The sequence below is a fragment of the Aphelocoma coerulescens genome, chromosome 10 (genome assembly GCF_041296385.1).
Source record: "Aphelocoma coerulescens isolate FSJ_1873_10779 chromosome 10, UR_Acoe_1.0, whole genome shotgun sequence".
In the NCBI taxonomy this organism is placed as follows: domain Eukaryota; kingdom Metazoa; phylum Chordata; class Aves; order Passeriformes; family Corvidae; genus Aphelocoma; species Aphelocoma coerulescens.
Window position 1 is genome coordinate 292,592 of NC_091024.1, and position 6,313 is coordinate 298,904.

The 6,313-nt window shown below is 37.5% G+C and overlaps 1 long non-coding RNA gene across 2 annotated transcripts in view; it reads left to right on the forward strand.

Moving 5' to 3' along the window:
* The first annotated feature begins 3,476 nt into the window (after positions 1-3,476).
* The window catches only part of LOC138116301 (uncharacterized), a 53,319-nt gene continuing 50,482 nt past the window's right edge, over positions 3,477-6,313 (forward strand). For both annotated transcript variants that reach the window (XR_011154098.1, XR_011154099.1), the window contains exon 1: positions 3,477-3,527. This is a non-coding gene — a long non-coding RNA (uncharacterized lncRNA). The remainder of the gene's footprint in view (positions 3,528-6,313) is intronic.

Here is a 6,313-nt window from a genome sequence, read left to right on the forward strand (position 1 = left end):
CATTCCTAGCTTTAAGCCAACATTATTCAGTTGGAGAATAAAAATTGCCATCTATATGAATGAGCAGAAAATCACAAGCACAGAGTGATCTCTTCTCAAATGGTTCATAAACTGCAATTAGTTACCAGCAAATAATTCATAGTACCATGAAATAGTGAAAAAACAGATAAACTCCAAGTTTTAAATTTTCATTTTAAAGTTATGGAAATGGAAGAGAGAAATTTTTTCTAGAAAAGTATTGATAGTGCACTGCTAGCCTAATTCAGTGTTCTGAAGGCAGCTAAACTTCTGGCTGATATGTTCAAGAGGAGAGTTTTAATTTGAGAGAATGAATGTTCACTGGAGGCTATGTTGATATGTAATGTCAATTTTTGCTATAATATAAAAAACTCTGGATTTTTGAACTATATTCCACCCCCCCCGCAGTGTTTCAAGTCATGAAAAATAGTGTTTTTAGGAAAACCAATCTCCCACCTGCAGAGCAGGACAGATTTTGAGTAATAGTTAAATAGCTGTAAGTTGCAAATCAACATTAATCTTGAGCAGTATTGCTAAGGCTGCTGTCAGAGTACTTATTTGTTAATTGACATGTTATTGTATTACAGAGAGTTTTTTTTCTTCTAGAAAAGTGGTTATTGTGGGCAGAAATATCTGGATTATTTGGGGTTCTGTTCTCATTATTTCTAGGAGTGACAAGAGAAGTAGATGCACATTTATGCCAAATCAGCAAACTTTTAAGGGTTTCCCTGAGCAGGAGAACTAATGCAGTGTTTTAAAATGATCTTTAAGTTATGTTGATTTCTTTTCCACAAACATTATGAGAAGCTTCTACTACATTATCAGCACAACTTGTTTTCTGTAGCAAGTAAAAAGAGCGTCTTATATTTCACACCATGATTAGTGAAATTAGAGCTCTGAGTTGACTAGATCCATCTCATTTCTGTTAATCTCTAGCTGGTGTATTTGAAGCTGCATAAAGAGAAGGCATAGAGTTGTTCTGAATCTAAAATAATGCATAAATAATTCATCTCCTAGAATTCCCTGTCTAGAAAGAAGTAAAATATAAACCTCATTATTTATTACAGCATGTTTTGGTTACGTCTGCAAGTAATAGCTATAGAAAAAGATTACAGAGGAAAAGAAATGTTTTAAATAACAGTAATTGATGAAATGGTTATATAAGCACAGTACTTGAAACATTCCCAAAATTGCAAAGATTTTGTTGTGAAGTGAGAATTCTTACTTTTATTATTCATCAATTTTTAGAGAAGAATGATTTTATCCTAGAGTCTTGATAGAATGTCCTAATTCTTTCTCCGAGGAAAGACTGAGTTTAGAAATTTTTCCGAGTATATTTTGTTCTGATATCCTGGATATACTTTTTCTGAAGACTGTGAGCCACAGTGGTCTCTGCCCTAGAGGAGAGAGCACTGGGTGTGGGGTTAATCAAGGAAGGCATGTTTCCTGAGTGGCTTTAATAACCACTTGTATGATTTCACTTATACTATTAGCATATTTTTGAATAGCAATGTTAAGTATATTACAAATTAAATAATAGGATTATACATGTTGGATATTAGACTACAAGTAATTACATTTTATATTCAATTTCAATTATTATTTACCATTATTTATTAATAATACTATGTGCAAAACTGGACATGATAGTAAGATTTTACCAGTATCAAAGGGTCCTGAAATGGGCTGGGCAATTTGTTCCAGAAACTGTGAAATGTTATCATGGCAGATGGTTTAGATTGGCTTCTGGTTAATGGAGGAACTAAGAAACTAAGTTGAAAGCACGAGATTAAAAAAAAATTCGTATGATGGAATTCACTTTTTAAAGGAGAAAATATATTGGAGAAACAGAATAACACATTTCAGAGAAACAGACTTCCACAAATTCAGAGAATTGTTATGTAGGATTTCTTGGGAAGATAAGCCGAGGGATAAAAGCCTGCAGTTCCTGAGGGAGATATAGTTTGCTTTTGTACATGTTATACAATGTGGAGGTGAAATAGAAATGATAGAAACAGACCATAATGGCTGTGTCAGGAGCTTGTCACTGACTTGAAGATCAAATAGAAATCATTCAAAATGGGGGGAAAAGTGTGCATGTAAGGGTGAATGCAAAGGAATAGAACGAATCTGTATGGATAAAATTGGTTAGGAATTTATATTAAGAAGGGATACTCAAGGTAATAGGCAACAGGACTAGAACTAGGAGGAAAGAACAGAAGTATATTTCCCCTGCTAAACAGAAAAAGCATGAATTCTATGATTCAGGGAAGACAAAAGTGTCCAATATCTTTTTCTGCAAAAATTTTTAGTGCCTCAGTATTTATGAGGGTTCATGCTAACAAGGAAATAGTCAAACTGATCTAAAGTTCTAAAGCAAATATTTTGGGATACTTCAGGGTTAAACATCCAAGTTGGCAGGATCTGATTAAATTTTCCTTCCAATACTTTGCAAAAGGGAGCTGAATTCACTTTTGAAATCTTTTACATTCATCTTTTTGAATGAATGCAGTCTCCTGCTCTGCAGAAATGTCAGTGGGACTTGTCCTGGTTGATCTGGCCTCTTCACACCAGGGAACAATCACCTTCCCTAGCTCAGAGGGAAGGCCTGATTTCATGATCTTTCATATCAAGGCTTTCAAATACACCCTTCCAGTCTGTCTTTGGACAGCCTCCTAGATGAAAGGCAGTGCAGGGAGTTTTGATTAAGTCCTAAATTGGCTTAGGAGGAACAGGGGTTAATTTGTGTTTAATAAGACTGCACTTGCCTCTCTCCTGCTTTCTAGCTAATGATGTTTGCTATGCTGCCTGGCTACCTTCTGGAAATGCACTTGGATTTTTTGATAGTACAGCTATTAGACAACCTTTTCTCTTTACCTTTCTCTGCTTTGCTTGGGTTTTTTAATTGCTGTTTATTAAGAAGTGGAAATATCCTAGCAATGAGCAGCATTGCAACTGTGTTAAGATTGTTACGTTAAAATGAACTAGGGGAGAAGTAAAATTAAGTAGCCAAATTTATAATGAGGACAGATGCAGGAATCTTCAGGTAAAGATGAGTAAATTCATGGACTCCTAAAACAACAAATCAAAGTATCAACTAGAGCAGAATCTTGTTTTTATGTAAAAGTGTCCACAGGAAAGGTGAAGATGAATTGGAAATTATTTGTAACACTCAAGAGTGAGACAGAAAGTGGAATATAGACAAACCACATTTTTAAGATGTGTGTATATATAAGATTAGAAACAAAGGAGGAGGATGCAATGTCTAAGGGTAAGGTCTGAAAGACAAAACAGCAGGTGGTACAACTAAGCATGTCCTCAGCTCCTGCTGATGCTTGTTATTGTAAATTGGATGTACTTGTGAGTTTCTAACTGCATCCCAGCAGAATCTCATCATGTTAGCACAGCTGAAGGGCTATATTAAGTAAAAGTTGAGAGAAGGAATTAGGCTAAAAAGGGTGAAAACAGGGGTGTGCATTGCAGTTTATGGGGAACCTATCTACAGTGAGGTATTCTTTTTGCAATCTGATTTTTGCGGAGTTTTTTATTATTTAAGCTAGATGTGTGTGCCTATTATTTCTTTTTTGCATAAATTTTAACTGTCATATAGCTGGTTTACTAAGCTGTGGGAATCGTTGGTCCAATGTAGTAAATTTTTTTTTCTTTTGTATTGAGGGTTAACGCTCTTCAAATTACTTTAAAGGAATTGAATAACTCACTTAAAGTTGTTCTTTTGATTGATTTTTAAGACAAAGTGAAGTGTAAAGGACGAACGTATCACTACTGACTTTTTCCAGTACAATCTTACTATATAGCTAACATACATACTTTCTCCCTGAACTAAAACATATACAGAGAGTGGTTTTTATATTATCTTTTTGTTGCAAAGAGTTTGCATGCTTCTCAGGAAGGAAATTCATATAAGATGTCCAAGTGGAAAGGGTTGTAAATGGTCTGGAATATATTGATATACTTCAGTTGCCAGAATGAGGTTATTAGAATGAGAGTGGATAGTTTTGTCACTAACAGACCATGAGTCTGCTCTTACAGATCTCTGTACCAAGATAACAGGCTAGATGGAGAAAAAATTCTTGAAGCTATGTAAGGGCATTTGCAGGGGGTAATACATAACACTTACAAAAGGTTTAGCTGTTTCTACTGATAACTGGTGAAAACAACAGCAAAAAGTCTGCAGAACAGGTTCTGGATACATATTTTTCAAGATTTTCATTTCATCTGTGGAAAAGAAGAAACAACATATGCATGCCTATTTGGAGAGTATATGACGCTCTACAACTGTTTCAACATTTTCCTTGTGCTGTGAGAAGAAAAATCTTTGGAGACTCTCATCTATTAAATCTATCCAGGAGCTACAATTTAATTTTTAACCAGATCTTAAAGCATAACAGTAAAAGCTCTATTTCTTGGCACATCCCACTTCCTAACCATTTATATTTAAATGGTTTGGATCTTAAATATTACTGATGAAAACTCCACAGATGAGGAAATACTGAAATTTATTATTTTTCTTGATTTGATTTGTGTTTCTGAAATCTGTGTACTTTATTTAGAGTCAAGGAAACTGTTGCGGGTTGGGCTTGTAACCGGGTGGAAACACCAATTTAGTGTAGTGGTTTGGTCTAAAATACTCATTACTGTTTATCTTCTGTGAGATAAGAATTAGGAGAAATGCAAAGCAGGCACCAACTTGAAAGAATATAAAGAAGTTTATTAACAGACCTAAAAGAAGGAAAGGAAAAAAAAATTATACCACCTTCAGAACTCTCCTCCTCCCCCCACCTTCCTCCCTTCTCCCACTGACAATGTAAAGACAACCCTTGAGATGTTCAGTCTGTTTACCACTTCCATAATAACCTTGTTCAGTCCATTTAGAAAGAGAAGTCTCTTTTTGCTCGTGCTATGAAAACAGTATCACACCGAGACAGCCACCCACTTCCAAATATTGTTCAGTCCATTTAGGAAGAGGTCTCTCTGCTCGCAGTGTGAGTCCCTTCCCCCGACTTGCAGCTTTTCCCGCAACTGCTTTCGAGGGTCCACTCTTGAAAGTTTTTTGGGGTACAATTTTAAGGTTGAGCTGTTCAGAAACAAAAAAACAGAGGCACAAAAAAACAGAGGCCCTTCTCCTTCCCTGGGAGTAAAGGGTCTTCCTCATCTTCATCTTTAAGACTATCTCTGGGAGCATCTCTAGGAATTGAGGTTTTTCCCCTTTCCCATTTGGAGCAAAAGTCTTCATCTGGTTCATCTGGTTCATCTCTCTGTGTCCAAACTTCTCATGAAATTACTGCGTCAGCATCTGCCTATTGCTTATGAGTTGAACACTCCACCTCCCATTTCTTCATGAAATTACAACGGGATACTCTGATATATCATAGCTTCACAACAGAATTTCAGCTTTAAGCATCTCCTCTCTCTCTCTTCCCTCAGGTTTTCAGCTCTTCACAGCAATAAAAGGGTTAATCTCCCCTCGGCCTTGCAGCTGGAATGTGGCTTACCGCAGTTGGTCACCTGACCTCTGCCGGACAGAGGTGCCGCTTTGCTGAAATCTTGGCCGCAGTGGAGGGGGGGGTTCCATGGCTGGAACAGGCCCATGGCTCCAGGCTGGCCGTGGCCCGGCCCGGCCTGGCCCAAGCAGGGCCTGGCCGGGCCCACTGGCCCCCGCACGGGGCCTGCAGTCACCTGTCCCAGCGCTGGAAACGAGAGAGAGCTGGGGGGGGAGTTTGTCTATTCTTAAGTGTGTATCACAGAGGCGGTCACAACTTTAAGTGGCTTAAAGAATTGTCCATATTCAAACTGGCCAGCTGATAGGTTCTATCAGGTCCCAGAGGAAACTGTAAGCACCCCTTAGCAAGGACATCCCTTCCGGGACTGTCCTTGCTAACCTATGACAGAAACCAACAAAGGATATCTACGTTCCTCATTCTCTTCATATTCTGCTTTAGACCTAGAGTTCAAGCTGCCAAAGACTTAGAAATTTTAAATGCTTTTATACTTAATTGTATTTAGATTTAAAAATAGTGACTAAGGGCTGTGTCAGATAATTCTGGTTCTCCAGAAATGTGCTGCATGTGTCTGAATTCAGTTTGCTGGGATTGTCCCTATCAACAGCAAGAGCTGTGCTGTTATACTACATCTTGTAAGGCCTTACTGTTTATACTTCAATCTTACTGACATTTAAACGTGAGGAGCACTATATCACCTATCTGAATATCTCACAGTGTGATATTCTTTGCTTAAACCCCCCTGCATGTGGCATGATTATTGACCTTAATCTATT